The 18,551-nt window shown below is 39.8% G+C and overlaps 1 pseudogene; it reads right to left on the minus strand.

Annotated features, from left to right (window-relative positions):
• Nucleotides 1–740: 740 nt before the first annotated feature.
• Nucleotides 741–1,316, minus strand: LOC101581738 (annotated as a pseudogene).
• Nucleotides 1,317–18,551: the final 17,235 nt, after the last annotated feature.

Raw genomic sequence — 18,551 nt, forward strand, 5'->3', positions numbered from 1 at the left:
CAAATTTGTTCAAGAAGAACTCAAGTGTACTGTATTCCTTGTGTCTGCCTGAGATGTTTGTCTTCTGCCTTTATCCTCAAAGGACAAGTTGGCTCGGTATAAAATTCTTGGGTCTGGCTCACATCCTCCCATCCCCATTTTTAAAACCATTGCTCCACTCAGTTTTGGCATTGATCTTTGCATAAATGAAACCACAGCTTCCCCCACTTGCCCTCACTTTCCTGGATTTAATCACTTTTACTTTTTCTCAAGAAGGCTTCTATGTGATTCACTCTTTGAGTCCTTCCTGTTTAGGACTATCTGCCAGTTGTTTTTACACTTGCACAACTTCACTGTGCATAGTGCTATGCAGTCATACTTTCTTTAGCACAACACCAAATACCTATTGCTTATTATCTTTTGGTATTGGCTATCATGGAGAAACCAAATTTGAGGCTTTAAGTGAGGGCTATATGTAACTAAGGAATTATTTCTTCACCTATGGAGTCCAATAATTTCATCATTGTATATCAAGGATATCTGCCTAGGGTCAAATGTATACTACCACCTGCAAGTTTATTTCTTTTTTATTTTAAGGAAACTGTCTTCAATAATATCAAGTACCTCTTCTGCTCTACCTTTATTGGGTTACCTAAAACAGATACGGTTTTCCTAATTTTTTTTGTTTATTTTATAAAATGTATTGTTGCTGGGAGACGGAAGTTGAGCAGCCCTGGCTCTTCCAAGGGACCCATGAGACTTCACTGTTTGCTATATCCATTGATGGGCTGGTTCACATGGTCTGGGGAGGCCAAGAATGCTTTGATCTTGGACTGGGCACTGAAGTGTGCCACATAGGCTGAGAGCAAGGGAAATTCATCCAGAAAGCTGGAGGCAAGCACCTGATGGATCAGCAGCAAGTCCAGCAGGCTGCAGTCTGTGAAGGTGACCTGGCCACTCATAATGAAAGCCTTGCCACCCTGGTTCTGGGACAGCTGAGTTTCAAAAGGTTTCAGATGCCTGGGCAGGGCCTTCACATAGTCACTCTTGCCAGCCTCATAATTGGTGTAGATGAGGGTAACATATTTGCATTGGAGATCCTCCACGCTATCACTGACCACATCCATCTGGGTTGCTTCCCTCTGGTCCTTCCCATAGAGCCCAAAGGAGCAGTCCAGGGGGCACATGATGGCATTAGACTGGTACAGAGTGAGGTCTCTGTCCTGGAACTTGGGGAACTGCCCATACAAATAGGAAACTCTGAGCTGGCCCTGCATCCAGGTCTCTATGGTCACCACTTCCTTCTTCCAGCACTGGCCCTGGTCTGCCAGGAGCATACACCTGGCCTCGCCCTCAAACTAGGAAGTACACAATGGCCTAGGACACCATGCGTGTTGCACAGACCGTGGCTTGAACTCTGCAAACTCTAGCTCAGGCTTGAGCAGGCAGCAGAGCTAGGGTGCAGTTTTCCTAATTTTGAACAGTTATGTTTCTATTTCTCATATTTTTTCATTTTTTAAAAAATCTTCCTTCATGTTGATAGACTTTTAAACCTACATTTATTGTAATATAGTAAGCCGTTCAACTATGTCTAACTTGTTTGTAATGATAGTGTTTTTAGCTCCAAACTTTTTAAAGGTTACATTTTTATTCATTTTCTATTCTGCCATTTTATCTTTGAAATTATGTTTGACTGAATCTATATTCCAACTATAACATTCTATAAAAATAAAACACCTATTAGAAATATTTTCCCAGGGCTGACAATATAGCTCAGTGGACTAAGTGCTTGCTCAGGTAAGAGCAGGGGCCAGGGTTCGATCCCTAGCACCACATGCAGTGCCAGCCACTCCTTCAGGCTCACTGAGCCTGTGATGGAGTCTGAGCATGGTGGCACATGCCTATAATTCTAGTACTAGGGAGGCAGAAATCAGGAGGATCAACAAGAGTCTGAGCTGTGTAGTGTGACCCTTCACACACACACACACACACACACACACACACACACACACAAAGAAAAATCTTTAAAAAAGAAATGTTTTTCCCTCCTGTTTTTTTATGTTACTTAAAATTCAGTTCTTTCTATTTTTATGTCATTCCCCTTACTTATTCCTGATAATAACATATTTTCACATCTGACAATTTCTTCTACCTTGCTCTGCTTTGTCTGAGGGCTTTCCCAAGCCTCCTGCTTTGCCTAATAGAGCATTAACCTTCCACTTGCTTCCTTTCCCATGCTATGGAAAAACTGATGTGGTACACAGGAAAAAGGAAGAGAAAGATGGCAGAGGAGAAAGGCAAAATTACTGAGGGTACTAATAGACTCCATTGAAAAATATGAATTTTTCTCCATATCCTAAAACTTTGTAAAATATATTGTCCCAGAGTTCTTCATATTTGATCAGTGCAGTCCATTCCTCTTGCAGACTGTGAACATGTGCTTCAGAATAGTCCTCAAATACCAGGCAGAGTGATGCATGCCTGTAATCTTAGCTCTCTGAAAGGCTGAGGCAGGAGACTCTCAAATTTGAGGCTAGCCTGAGCAATTTAGCATAATTTGCTCTTATTATTTCATTCATTTGTTTATTCAGTACCTATTCCCATCCCCACACCCTTCATCTGATAGTAATACTTCACATTATGAGAAACTTTAGCTGAGATTCCAGGGAACATCAGCTACCCTATACCTTTCCATTTCATCCAAGGTGTTTCATTTTTGCTGCCTCCTGATTCTGTCTAATCACAGATTGGTAATCAGGAGCTCAATAAAACCTTAGACATTAAACCCTTCCAAGCTGGAGGCAGTGGGCTAATGGTATACAGCTACACATGCTCTTCGAGGAAAGGTGGTTCACCCCAGTGGGCAAAAACTAGCAGACAGAGGGCCACAGCTCACCAAACTCAATGACACAAGAGTCTTTGGAAACCCCAAGCTTAGCTACAGAGCTGCACTTTGGCAATAGGGATAGTCAAGCCAACCAGAGATCCAGGGAAGCATTAGTCCCAGCTGAAAGGAAATTATGGATGTTTATAACCTGCAAGATAAGATATGGAGAATTCTGAGCAGAAATAATAACAGTGGGATGTAAAAGGGGCAGTGCTTGGTAGAATTAGTATGGAAGAGTGCTCCAGCCAGCCTTCCATCAGCAACAAAACACATCTTAAAGAGAATGCCTTTTTTTTTTGTGGTTTGTGTCTAGTAGTCCGCCCAAAGCCTCATGGCGTTATGAGAAAGACTTCTAGAATTTGTGATTGACTCATGATCCAGTGCTGGATTATGGGCATGAGTGTTCTGGGATTATGTGTGTGAATGCTACAACCAGCCTGGGGCAGGTAACCTGAATGCAGCATAAGGGAAACAGACATGCTCTCTGTTGTCATTGTTACTGCTACTCCTCCCTTTTGCTCTTGCCATTTTGCTGGTTTTCACCACTATAGAATGCTGCCCTCTTCCACATGCCTCTCTGCCTTGGAGCCAGCTGAGTATGGACTGAAACCTCCACTAACTATGAGCTAAATAAACCTTTCCTTCCTTAATTTTGGGTGTGAGGTATTTTGTCCCAACAACTAGAGAAATGTAACTAAGACACCTTTGTTTTTGCTCATGGTTTTTCAGCAGCTTCAGCTTGTGGCTGGCTGACTCCAAGTTACAAGCTCATGCAAAATGGTATGGTGGGATGAAGCTACTCACCACATAGCCACTGCAAGACACAAACCAAGAGAGAAAGGAGGGGCTAGGTACACAGACACACTTCAAAGGCAAGACCTCCTGACCTACTTCCTTCACCCTGCACCCTCAGAGCCCACGAAGCTATGGAAGACTCCCCTGGGAGGTCAGTGTCTCCTGGTCCACACCTCTCTGCCCCATCACTGGACACTGGTGCACTCGACCCAAACCCTCAGTGCTCAAGTCCTTTGGGGAGACTGCATGTTTCAGCCCTAATTAACCGTGATCAATAGAAGCTGGGTGAGGACTCAGTCAGCAGGCTGGATCTTGGGATAGGATTCTGAGGATGTACAGGATTCAGAAGTGCCAGGGCTCACAAGGGTAACAGCAAAGCAAGCTCAGACCATGAACCAGCGCCTAACTCAATGAGCTTCTCTAGTCTCAGGCAGATACAGTTGGGCCTGGGAAAGGCTGCAGGGGTTCTTTACCGCTGTCCTGACTTTCTGTAAACTCTGCCTCTATGCAGCACTGTAATGAGGTGATGCTAACTTCACCTCCTATGCTTGCCTGAGGAGCAAAACTAGTAACCATGACAGCTATGGATATGTTGGAGGCAGAGGAGAACCATGTTGGCAGGTTTGTACACCATCAAGTTCTACCAAAAGTGCTCCCCAGGAAGAAGACTGATATTTTGATCCACTAGGGGAATGGATATTGGTACATTTGCCACGAAGCTTATAAATTTGATCTTACCCTGAGGTTTTATTTTAAGCACAACTGCAATAACCCTCTTGTGAAATCTGTTTAAAGACCTCTATTTGATCAAATATGGTTGACATACACCAGATTTCCTACAGAGCACCACCCTGAACTGTTGCCTGTTCTAGCAAAGGTGTTTAAAAATATTGACATCTAGAAATTTATTTTTCCATCTTCAGCGTATTATATAAAAATATTAAAACATGTAACAACCTGGTAAAAACATTGCCAAAATATTTGTCTGCCAAATATTTATTTTTGTCAACATATAAAATTTTTAAAAGAACAAAGAAGCCCATAGTAAAATAGAAAATTGGTAAAAAGTCACCAAAGTATATAATATTAACAAACATGATTGATCCAATTACACTTGTATTTCTTAGCACAAGCAGATACAATTTGCGCACAATGAATCAATCCATTTTATAAAAGTAAATAAGAAGAAAATAATATTCCCATAAATGGCTACTAATGAGTTCATTAATATGTTTCTGGATGTTTTGAGGGGATAAAAATACTTAAGAATATAGATAGCCTTGAACCCACCTATTGTTTGACTTCCAACAATTTGTTCAAATCCTGCTGCAAAATTCTGTGCACTGTGGACTGCTAGGCTTTCTTGTCAGGACAGCGAAGACATAGGAAAGATTTCAAAAAGGCCTTTATTGACTCAGAACGACACGGAGAGAATTGGAGGGAAGTGGGGCATCCTCTGACCTGAGACAGAGACAGCTGAGACTTCTACGGACTTTTGCTAGGGGCGGAGCTTGAGGGGCTGGTTTAGTGACATATAGGGAGCTGATTGGAGGCTCCCTTGTGTGGGCGGGAAAGGTCAAAGGAAGTTGTACCCAGGGCTGGAGTGGGGAAGAAGGAGGAAGTGGTCTTTGGGAAGATAAGCTGTTGTTTGGGGGATTCAGCCAGTTAGACAACCACCATAATAATTCAACAATTCATACTAGGGCCAGAACCTATCATGGATTACTCTATTTGTAGTAATGTGAAAGTAAAAACCAGTTCGAAGATAGCAGCTGTATTGTTTTTAAATCTTTTCTCAGAATAGAATGGCATTATTAGTGAGTTTCTTGAGAATTTTTCTCAGCGCTTCCCAAACTCTTTTGGTACAGCAGTCTCTCTTTTAGACGCAGATTCCATACTTTTACTAAAACAGTTCCAGTTTTTCCAAGAAGGTTTGGGGCAGCCATTTACTTGTGACAGAAAATTCTTTGTGGAAAGGGCTGCAACACATATTCTGAGCAGTTTCCCCAACTGTCCTCTAGGTATTCATGTAATCCAAAAAACTTCTAAAAACCTAAATTTGGGAGATCTGTGAAGTTCTTTTGGTTTTACATTATAAATAACATGTGTAAAATAGGAATTCATTTAAACTAAAAATGAAAAATTCTCTATATTAATAGCCAAGAAGTTTTTCCATTAACTCCCATGCACATAATTTTATACCTTAGCTTACATAAGTAAGAAGATGATGAATTGAAGGCTGTACCTTTCCACAATAGCAAAAAATATAAATTCTAAATAGTGACACATCAGCATACAGATCATTAAATGGTCTAGAATTATTTATACAAGAATATATGTGGCCATGTTTCTGGGAAAGTGAGTCATAACACTCATCAGACTCTCAAAATAGTGTCAGACAGAAAACATTCCTAAAATACTGTTTATGTCTATTATATTTTTAAGTGACTGTGCATGCATACTGAATGAATGTTTTTAAACATTCTTTATCATCAAAGTCATTAAAGTGAGGTCCAACTTTAAGAAATAATCCTTGAAAAAATTTTATATATGAAGGTTACGGGAATGTCACTAGAAATGCCCCATGTGATTCAATTTAAAGAATGTTTGAATTTCAATATTGGTCAAAATTTCCAAAACAAACAGGATGAGTGAATAGTGGATATTGTTTAATTGAGCATACATAACATTCTTCAAGTATTTACCTTACAGCAAAATCTTTTAAGACAATGTGGACAGCAGCTGGTTAAATGACTAAGATTACTGATAATGTGCATTTCATTAAAGTCTTGGTATTCATTTCTTAAACTTTATATGTGTCTTCTCAACTCAAAATGGGGCATTTCCTGTCTTTTTCAGTTTCATACTGCTGGTCAAATTTTCCTCTATTTTTTGCTTTAGTGGAGAAGTTAACTGGAATGCACAGAAGGCCACTTTGAGCAGAGAAGAATCAAATTAAGAATTTCAGAATTAAAAGGACAAAGTGATTTTTTAGTAAACTAAATATTTTTATAACTATATAAGTGACATTTTCATTATTTATATACTATCATTCATACTAAACATAATGAAGTTGGAAATACTATAATGTATTTAATTTTCTCAGTTTATGCCACAGAATATTTTGTTATTATTTATTTTTAATGTATTACATTAATTCATTATTTTAATTACATTATTTTAATGTATTACATTGCAGGGTCTCACTATGTGCCTCAGCCTTGTGGTGATTCTCCTGTTTTCAGTCTCCCCAGCACTGGGATTACAGGTGTGTGCCATTATGCTAGGACTCTGGCTGGTTCAGTCCACCCTGGGGGTGGGGCTAGCACAGCATGTGGTGGTGGGGATTGAACCATGATCCATGTATTTGCCTAACCTTGCATAAGCAGGCATGTTAGTTCACTGTGTTATCTTGCTGGCCCCAGCCATAGAATATTTTAATGGACTAAGAAAAACCTTAATAGTATTAGAAAGCATATTTTTTTCAACAATGGGGTCAATTGCATGCATACAACAGGATATTTCAAACAACAAAGACTTAAATAAGAATTTTCTCTCCTATGCAGAAGAAACACAGAGACAGGCAATCCAGGAACAGTAAGCTGACCATAGAGACAAATTCATCTCTCCTATCCCAGCTTTTCATGACTGTCTCCAGAGTGTGGTCCTTACTCTTATTCCAAGGATGTCTGCCCATAGGATACACACCAGGATTGAGAAAGAGAGAAGAAAGACACCTGTCTTTCCCTCTTTAAGGGACTTTATCACAAGGCCTACAAAAATCTCAGTTCCAGTTTGTTAGCTGTGAACTGAACAGCTCTGCTCCACCAGGCCCTTCCTGCACTATGCTCCTGCCTCAGGGCCAGCACACCATGGACTGAGCCCTCCAAAACTGTCATCCCAAATAAATCTCTCTCCCCTGAAGTTGCAAGTGTCGAGCATTTTATCCTAGCAATGGCACAGCTGACAAATACAGAGATATCTGCGTACAGAGACTTTGCTTTTCATTACAGGAATATACACAGGCATGCCAAAGTGTCAGGATCTTGGGCTTCCCAGACACTGAAGGTGTAAGTCAGACTGTCTTCAGCCTTAATGAGAGAAGGGGTCAGTTAAAGGAAGTAGGAAAAGAATATTTATAATTATCTTTTATTTTTCAAATACTAAACTAATGAAAACATAACAAAACACAAAATTGTGTCTCTAGCTCTATGCTCAGTCTGACTTCATTAAATCCAATTGGTTCACACTTTTCTCAAGTATATGGAACCACTGATCAGTTCTCCTCACACTCAGAAAACTGGAAGGCCTGAAAAAAAAATGAGCTCAATCCCTTTACCTCCTCCTTAGGAAATCTCTTACTGTTTTGTGATTCCTACTGCGCATGGTGCTGAAGCACACCTGTAATCCCAGCACTCAGGAGGCTGAGGCAGGAGGATCGCTGTGAGTTTGAGGATACCATGGGCTACATAGTGAGACTGTGTCTCAAAACACAAAAACAATCAAGCTGCACAGAGAAAACATAAAGTGCAAGAGAACTCAGAAAGAATGCAAGATCTGGTTTCTCAAAGTGCCCAAGTGTAGACCCCCAGTGATGTACAAGAAGAAGGAGGAAAGGGTATAAAAAACTTGCTAAGTTTTATAAGCTTTCATCCTGTAAAATAGCAAGTTTGGTGGAAATTTATGCAAAGAGGAAAAAATTCATCATTACAAACTAAACATTTTCTAGTGGATAATTTCAATTATGTCTCAGTCTCCCAAATTGGTTTCACACTTTAACATAAGTTTTAATTTTCTTTTTTTAATGTATTTAGTACAGGGTCTACAGGGTCTCACTACACAGATCAGTCTTGTAGAGATCCTCCTGTTTTCAGCCTCCCAAGCACTGGAATTACAGGTGCGCACCACCACGCCCAGTTTCAGTTGCCATGTCAGCGAGCCCTGGGGTGTGGGGCAGGCACAGCATGCCAGGGATCAAATCTTGGTCCCTGACTCTGCCTAAGCAGGTGCTTTAGTTCACTGAGCTATCTGGCTGGCCCAGTTTTAATTTTCATTTGAGAATAATTTCTTTCCAGCTCTAAGATTTATGTTTCTCTCCTCCAAGTAGCTGAATGGCTTTGATTTTTCTATTTCAATTTTTTTACAAAATGTTAATTATTTAATGCAAAGTATTTTTTAATTATCTGTGACTTTTACTAGACTCAAGAGAATATTTTTCTCTTAACTCTCTCTTTCCACGTTTCAGCTATGTGTGTGCAGGATATTGTTTACAGGTGTAGAATTACATAAATGCAATGCATTTGGGAAATTCTGTTTCAAACAAATAGAACTTTGTGATAGAAATTACATTCTTTGTGATGTGGCCTTTGGTGTATTATTACAAAAATACTAGGTAATTGTTGGCCAACTGTGCACAGGTCATACCTGCGTGCTGAGCTTGGAGTTTGTCTTTGTTGATGAGGTTGTTATTGAGGCCAAAAGCTAAGAGATGGGCATCTTCCTTATCTTTCTAATACTTTATTACCTGTAATTCTGATAATTTGTTATCTGAATTTAAGTCATGGAAAAATGCCAAAAATGAAGTAAAATGACCATCTAAAGCACTTGCCACAATGCTTGATGTGTAGGATTTGAGAAATGGTAGTTATCATAAAATAATTCCTATCTGTATAGTTTACACACTATTGGCCCTGAAACACTCACATTTATAGTTCATAGTTCATAGTTTAAAAAGCTGGTAAGAGAAGAAAGACTCAAAACTCTGCCCACTTCATAAGCTGCTGCACTTGCATGAGCCTTTTCCACTGGACACCTGCTCCCTGCCTCCACTGGCCCAGTCTCCACTGTCTCACATAATTATCTATCTACACCTGATCAGGTCCTCTCTCTGCAGGAACAGGTCACTTCTCTGCATGGCTTTTCTCTGCAGGGAAACCCTGAACTGCCCCAGAGCAGGATTCCTCCTTGTGGCTCACACAGAAAGATGCCATCACTTTGGGTTTGTTCCATCTCCAAGACAAGCTGTTCTTTGTCAAGGATTTCCATGAGGTCTGAGCCCGGGGGATTGTTTCCAATTTAACTGACCTTCCTTTACCTTCTAACTTGGCGCTATACTTTTTGTTTCACCTTCCTTGGTCTGCATTTACAAATCTTTTAAATTAATGTGGAGAACTTTGGCTTATCAAAAGAACAGATTATGGAAGAAAATGTGGCTCTGGGTAGAGGAGAGCATATTTCAAACACTGACAGAATGAATTTTAAATCTTTGAAATCATTTTCTATTGTATGTATTTATTATTGCAGATCCTCTGCTGAGGGAATTCAAAAGACAAACATATTTGAAATGCATGACTTTTTAAAACATATATGTAGGCATTATCCTAATCTACGCATTCAGTCTTAGCCCCAGAATCAGCCAATTTCTCTGAGTTTGAAGGGTTTCAAAACTGATCTTTATGATAAGGCCCAACGGAATCACACACTGTTATATTTGAAAGGTTTATCACTCAAGGCCCACACAAATCAATGCACACAAAGACATAAACTCATTTCGCAACCACGGGAAAGTCACATGAAATCACTGAGAGCAGCTCCTCTGTACTTTCCCGTCTGCAACCTGAAAGTCATATGTCAGTCCTCTGTCAAAGCAAATGCTGGCAATGGTTTCCGCTTGCCACATTTCATTATGCTGTTGCCAAGTCTAAAGCTAATACTTTTCAGCTTTCTGAGTCCTTAAGATACCACAGGTTTTGCAGGAAACTATCCAGCTGACCACCCTTTAGGAAAAAGAGGCATTGAATATAACATCCTAAGTTTTAAACAGTGATAGTGAGAAAGCTCAACGTCATCTTAAGCCTAACTACACATATGAGTTATAAATGGTTTTCAAACCAATGAAAGCTTTCTTTGTGATATTTTGGATAAAAACAATGCCTGATTAACATTGAATTTGTAAAGCTCAGCCTCACAAATTTATGCCATGGTAAACCACAGACCAAAGAAATTCGCTGAAGTTAAGTCTCTTCATGTTTCTCGGGCCAGAGCACAGAACAGTCTGGGAGAGATGGCAAGAGAGGGTGGTGTCATGCTGGTTACACCAGAACCTGAGCTCATTTGGCCAGGGAGTTGATTCTTCTGGTGGGATTTAACAAATATCCAATCAGGGGATGAGAGCAACTATAGACTAATCATAAAAGGAAAGTAAAAGAAAAAAAGGATATTTCTATATAGAGTAAAAACTTGCATTAGGCTGTGAGGATTTAATGAATTGAGAATTAAATTCATTGGCCTAGTCCTTGCTTAGAATTCTCTTCTTCCTGTCTCTTCCTCTGAGTCCCATTTTTGTCTGTAAGACAAATACAGACCACAGCTCTGTAAATCTTTACCTGACACTTTGCATGGCATTGGATGCCATGCCATGGCCTTCCCATTAGCGTCCCACTTGGCATAGCCTGCTGAGTGAGGTCTCCTGGGAAGATAGGAGAGACATTTCTTGTCTTGATACGCGTGCACCCACCTCAGGGCCCAGCAGGTATGGAGAAGTGCTACAGTCGAGTCAACTGCTCTCCTCCTCCGGCTTCTTTGGATGCAATCTGCCACCTTCTGCAGAAGCAGAGGCTATTAGAAGCACCCTGCCTCTGCTGGTCCTGCTGCTTCCCTGCATGCACTGCCTTCGCCTCCCTGCTCCACAGCTAAGCCATCTAGGCTGGATCATGAGCTCGCAGTGGTGTGCAAACCAACAGTTTCCGAGTCTCTCTAATTGGCAATTCTCTGTGTCACTTTGTGAAAAATAAAGGTGAGAATTTTGAAATGTAATAATCTTTACTCACCTTCCTACTCACACAAATTTGGAAGCACAAGGCTCTATTGTTGATAAGGTTATAGATTGCACACCTATGATGAATAAACACATTCTCGAGGGGAAAGGAATATTCTTTACTCTTCCTGTTTCCAGCTGAGAGACTTAAACAGCAAGAAACCTGTTGGTCTTTCTTTCTAGCCCTACTGATCTCTCCCTCAGAGACAAAAGTCAGTTAATCAGATGGCTGGAGGTTCCAGAGCCCTCTCTCTCATTCAGGAGTCTTCCACTTAGAGCCCTGGCTCTAGCTCTTCCCCAAACTTCAAGGTAAGCATTCTGAGGAGGAAGAGTACAGTGCCTAATTCCTCTTCTCCCAATTGGGAAGTGCATCTAGTAAGGAGGAGGAATTAGGGAAACTACTCCTGGTGCGCATCTAATTTTCATTCTTCACACCAGATTTTGACTGATCTTAAAGCTCCACCTGTCTGACTCCCTAGTCTGTGCTTTTTCTATAAAGAAGAGTAAGGTGCTTCATTTGGGGTCTCTCCAAGGCCCAACAAATGGCATTGGAAACTGCCTTCTAGTTTAAAGCTCAAAAATAAAAAGAAAATAAGGGACTTAATTCCTTTGTTTTTTCCTACCTAAGTATTTTCCTTGGTTTTGCAGCCAATGTTTGTGCTAACATCCCCTAGGACTTCTTTGCAGTCATTTACTGCTTCATCTAGTGCTAGTATTAAATAATATGTCAAAGTAGGGCCCCAAATGGTACTCTCTTGTACAGCAAGTTTTTGGGATCAGAATAAGCACACACAAACAACTCATCTTTACAGCCCAGTAATGTCATGTAGCTTGATATCCCACTAGCATCCGGGACATCTCCCTTCTTTTCAGAAGTGTTCTGCTGTCAACATTTCATTACCGCACTGAAACAGAGCACACTACTGATGGAACTCTGTTGCTAGCAGACTCTTGTGCCTTAAGATATACTGCACTTTCTTGGCCAATCAATTGTTCCAATGCCTGGGAGTAGTTCATAATATTCTTGAACTAAATTTTAACATCTGTAGTTGCCAATCAATTACAGCTGAAGGGAGGGTTAATGGGATGAGTTGGTGATGTATACATTTCATAATTTAATACCAAAATCCCTCTCTTTTTCTCCCAAAATTAGTATAACTAACCTTAGAGAACCTTACGTGAAGTCAAATACAGCATTGCTTATAGCTTCTTTGTCACTGATTTTCTGATATTTCTTCTTTTTTAATTTTCTTTTTAAAAATCTTTCATCTATTTGTTTAGTACAGGATCTCACTATGCAGCTAAGACTCATAGTGATGCTCCTGCTTTAGCCTCCCCAGTACTGGGATTGATTACAGGCATGCACCACCATGGCAAGTTTCAGTAGCCAGCAAGCGGGTGCCCAGGGTTCCAGGGCCTGTACAGCATGCAGTACTGGGAATCAAACCTGGAGGCCTACTTGCCAGGCAGACACTTAGGCCACTGAACTATTTCCCTAGCGCTTTCCCAATATTTCTTGAAGAGCAAAAAAATGCAAACACTAACATCAGTTTATAATATTTCCTCCTACCTCAACATTGTTATTTTTCACATTCTCATTGTGGGTGTGTTCAAAACTTGCCCTTCTGTATAATTTTATTTTATTTTTAATTCTTTTGATACAGGGTCTAGCTATGCTATTTAGACTCATAATGATCCTCCTGTCTCAGCCTCCCCAGCTCTTGGAGTACAGACATGTACCACCACAGCTGGTTTAGTTGGCCAGCACAGCATGCAGTACCCGGGATAGAACCCAGTTTCTTGCACTTGCCAGGCAAGTGCTTAGACAGCTGAGCTATCTTCCCAGCCCATGTATAATTTTAATGTAGAGATAATTATCCATAATTGCACCACATACAACAGATCTCTGTCCTCAAAAGCTGTATTCCAGGATTATATTCTGATGAAGGGAGAAAGTTAAACAATTAATACTTTTAGGTAAATATAATATATGCAAAAATGATAGAAGCTATGAAATGCATGCAAAGCAAGAGTGGATTAAGGGAACAGGAAATGCCACGAATGGGAAAGAGAGGCTACAGTGTTAAATAAGGGACTCAAGGTAGGTGTCGCTGTGAAAGTATGATTTAGGGAAAGCCTCCAAGGAGATGGCAGCATTACAAAAACAAGTGCCTATCTGCTAAAAGGCTTTCCAGATAAATGACTGTCCAAGAAGAGATCACCAGGTGAGAGTGACTGGGCTTGATTCAATTGGAATGGAAAGAAAGGGGAAAAGCCAGAGACAGAGAAGCACAGACACCTCTGTAACTCCAAAGGAGAACCAAGACGTGAGGTGGCACATGAGGCAGAGAACAGGTCATAGGAAATGTTTTTAAGAGAAAGCGAAGGCTGTCTATGTTCATTAGAAAACTTCAGTGGTGGAGGGACAAGGAGGAAGGGAAGGACTATTGTCACTGCAGAGTCCTTAAGCAGATTGGGAAGGGGGATGAGCAGGGTTAGGAGTACAAGATGTTAATGGATCTGGGTTTTTCTCTAGGGAAATAGGATGGTTTTAGGTGTCAGGGTTTAGGAGGGAATCTAGGATAGAATGGCAATCTACAAAGCCCAGATGGGACTTTTCACAATTTTTCAAGCTCTAGCTATACAAAAATAATGCTCCACTCTAAAATTAGTGTTTAACACCTGATATCCCAAAGTAGAGATTATCCAAGAGTTCACATTCTCCTGTTTACCATAATCTCCCAAGAATCATAAAAGAATAAAAATTAGAATTCATATCAAATTATAATTCTATTGGATTATTTGTTAAAGTTAGACAATAAGAGGTTATTTACAGATTACGTTTAAAGGTATTCTGATGGTTTTGCTCCCTTACATTATTTGCAGTGCTCATTGTCCTAACCTTTCCCTATTTCATGTGAGTCTCTGTGTACAATGCAAAATTCTGCTTCTCAAAAGAACAAAGTTATACTTCTCAAACAGAAATGCAAGACTGCCAGCATAACTTTAAAAAAGGATGCAATTTCAGTTACAAGTTTTTTAAAAGTAAGTGTCTATATTGACAAAGTTTGCAGAAGTGAAGCACATTCCCTCTGAAAATAAGAGAAAATGTTTTCAAGCATACAGACAAATTAAGTTCCCATCATCCACAGAGCTCACTTTGATTTGTGTCTTTAAACATGTGTATCAGGGCTGGTGAGATAGCTTAGTGTACTAAGTGCCTGTTTAGGCAAGTGCAGGGACTACAAATCAATCCCCTATACTACAAGCTGCACCAGCCCCACCCCAGAGGGTGCTAGGCCAGCCATGGAGACCAGGTGTGGTGACTGAAAACTGAAGGAGCACTGAGTCCAAGCTGTGTAGTTAGACCCTGTACAAAATACATTTTAAAAAAAGTGTGTATCTGTATTGCTCAACCAAAATTTCCTTAGTAAGCAGAAAGCCTTGTTACATTAGCAGTCTAATTTTATTATATCAATTTAAAATTAGAGAGTAGGACATTCCTAGCTAGTAAACAAAATAATAAAGGATTTCTTCATATTGGTGAGAATACAAATGATTATATTTTTGTCTATGCCATTGGTGGAGAAACTATGGCGCAGTGCCACAGCTCGTTCTTTGTCATTGAAAACTCTAATAGTTGACCATCACTACTCTATATTTTTCTGTATTCTATAAATTACCTCAAATATTATCTTTAAAATCAATCATTATGTAATGTTCATGAATAATTTCTACTACCCTTACCAAACAGAGGCCAAGGATGTCCTCAAAGCAGAGATGAGGAGCCTACACTCAACATCCCTGTAGGGTAAGTTGACTAACTTCCATCTAGAAGAGTAATTTTCAGCATTTACCAGTATGGGGCATGGACAAGAGTTGTTTAGGAAAGAAAAGTACATATTCAAAGATGGAGTGCAGGCATGCAGAGCATGAGGCACAGGGTAATCTGGGAGATATATAACCTGTAAATAGAGATGACAGGTATAGCAGGTAAAGGAGCTTCCTGATTGTCACATAATTAATGAGGAAAAGAAAACTTGAAATAGATTAAGTATTTCCTTTCCTCTCCCTGTTATCTTCCCAGTCATTTCCCATCCAACAGCACCAGCAAAGCCATCATCTGCTTTTTATTTTGATGTCCTGGGAGGGCCAGGAACTGCATAAAGGCTTTAAGTTGGCAAGGGGAATGTTTTTATTTGTATATCTACTTTTTAAGATCTTACACTATTCTTACAGGTTGAGAATGTGACATTTTTATAAGAAAAATATCTGTTTTCAATTTGTCTCAGTTATGTTTCTCTCTTTGCTGAGACAAAATACCTGATGCCCAAAATTAAGGAAGGAAAGGTTTATTTAGCTTAGTTTGTGGGGATTTCAGTCCATACTCAGCTAGCTTCAAGGCAGGGTTGCCCATGGTTGAGGGCGACAGCTCATGGCAGCAGAAAACAACAAAAGCAGCAAGAACACAAGGTAGGAGGCCAAGCTACTTTTCCTTCCTTGTATTGTATGCTGGCTATCCACCCACAACCCCACTATCTCTGCACTCTCCTATTTCCCAAGCTGAGGATGTACACAAATGAGCCCGCTGCTGAATTACCTAATTAACCTCCTATACTTCTCAAGTTAACACAATGAACAACATCCTAGAGCAGTAAAAGCAGGTCTTTTTCACTCTAGGATGTATAACTGCTGAGTTACTTAGTTAAGCTTTTAGACTCAAGTTGACACAATACACTGTTGTGGGCAGTTACATTAGATAGAAATATTCCAGGCAGTTAGACAGGGCCTGACTTTCAAAGGGGAAATTACAGAAAAGGTACCTTACAACTGTAAAAGAGACAGACACTACCACTGTGGGCCAGACCTAAAGACCAAGAATCGAACAAATGCCTACCCCCCTGAAGACAAGCATCCAGGACTGATTATCACCTTGAGGAAGCCAGGAAGGATCACTAATCTGACTGCTACTGGCTATTGGATAAACTCCTATTCTACATTCATACCTGCTTGCTGACTTGCTTCTCCATTCCTTCCTGGATTTAATCAATTTTACCTGAGCAATGGTGCTTATAACCTTATTGGTTGACCATAGCTTTGACCCACCTCACACTTACCTAAGTGAGTTCCATGTTCTCCACCTTAGACCTGCCTCACCACATGGATTTACTCTATAAAAATCCCTAAAAGAGACAGCTTCTGGGAGCAACCCACTCAGGTCGGCCTTCTGTCCCTCTCTTGGACAAAAGTTTGCCTTCTCCCAATAAACATTCTACTCTTAACCTCCATTTATTCCTAAAATTTATTATTCTGCTTTAGAGAACACGAACTCATCATAGGCACCTTTCAGGTTGGGAGTTTCATCTCCTTATAGCAATATCAACCATAACATAGCTATAGCCATCAAGGAGAAGAACGGTCCTTTATTTTACAGATAAAAGGGAGTAATTAAGGTCCATTTGGGGGTAAAAATGGAGTGACCCAAGTCTTGGGAAAAACTTTAAACTGGATTTGCACCTTGAAGCTACTATTTTTATTCAAAATAGTTTTAAAATTACAATTTTCTTTGTCTCCTTTTTACCTATCTTTATCTGTATCACCTTACCTTTCCCCTCTCAGTACCCTGAGACTTTGATCCTTTATCTTTAAGAAATGCCAAGTTGAAAACCTATCTTCTTTTAGATGCTGCAGGCTGAAGAGGGGTGTTATTTCTGCCCAGTCAGGGTTCAAACATATCATCTCAACTTACCTAGAGGAAAGAAGGAATAGCAGGTTGCATTGTTCAAAGAATAATCATTTTTTGATAGTCTGAAAAAGGGGAAAGGCATATGAGATCTTAGCCCACAACAACAGTAGAACAAGCAATATAAAAGAATTCCTATGCACAGTATCATAGTTTACAAATATAGATTTTTTTCCACTGGTTGTTCTGGAGGATGAGGATATCAGCAATTAATTGAAACAACAGACAGAGTCTAAAATTGCACTAATGTGCAAAATAGATCTTTCAATGCAAAAAAACACATTTGATGAATTCTCAAAAAAGTATGTACAACATTTTGTTTTGATAATACCCCAATTTCCACCCAGTGCTACAGTTAAAATACATATCTAGGGTCATTAAGATTGGTATAGTGTTTTTGTTCATGGTTTTTAATTCAGAATTTGGTAGTCAAGAATTCATTTGAGTGTCAATTGGAACCTTTGGTATATGTCTGGTAAAAGACTATGTCACTTGACATCTACAAATTCTATTTAAGGAATAATGCTGGGGCTAAACAGTCATATAGTGAAATCTCACTGGATTTGTTGGTATCACAAGACTTAGAGGTTAGCTAGTTTGCCTGTGGTTTTAATTCAGGGTCATCGCACTCAAGGATATGTTGATGTACGTGTTTATATCCAGCCCAAAGGAAATTGCAGCCCTACATGTATGTCACAGAACCAAGTGTCACTTGAGACTGACCACTTTATTCCAGATACTGTTTTCAGGTCAGTAGCAAGCAAGGCAGTATCTCTTAACACAAGAGTGTGATTGGTACATTGTGGAGGAATACAATCCATATTTTGGGTGGTATTGCTCTATTTATCATAAGTGTGGGTTTTCTTGTTCCTGCAAAGAGGCAGTAGGCTAGCTAAATTATCCTGCAGTAGGTGCCTGCCAGTTATGCTCACTTCAAGCATGCATATATCTGTCCACAAACTGTGGTGGTAATATTTCATTACAGGCACTGTAGAAGCCTAGAACAGAACAGGATTGCCCACTTCTGAGTATTAGTTTTGGCAAGAGAAGACTTTTTTCCCATGGTTCTTTTTTTTTTTCAAAGTTTTATTGATAAACAGATAGCGATGAGACAGTTTCAAATCTAATCGGAAGTACAGTTTCAACAAATAATACACTGCATATATTCTTCTCAGTGGTTAATTGCTGTACACGAAGTGGACTTGTGATCCTATTTACAAACCCCATTAGAACAAATCATTCTATTCATTAAGAAAATGCAACTATATATCTATCCTAACCACTTTGAATACACAGATACAAAATGGACATTCATCGGTATACCCCATTTT

This window comes from Octodon degus, unplaced genomic scaffold (assembly GCF_000260255.1).
Source record: "Octodon degus isolate 3935 unplaced genomic scaffold, OctDeg1.0 scaffold00016, whole genome shotgun sequence".
NCBI lineage: Eukaryota > Metazoa > Chordata > Mammalia > Rodentia > Octodontidae > Octodon > Octodon degus.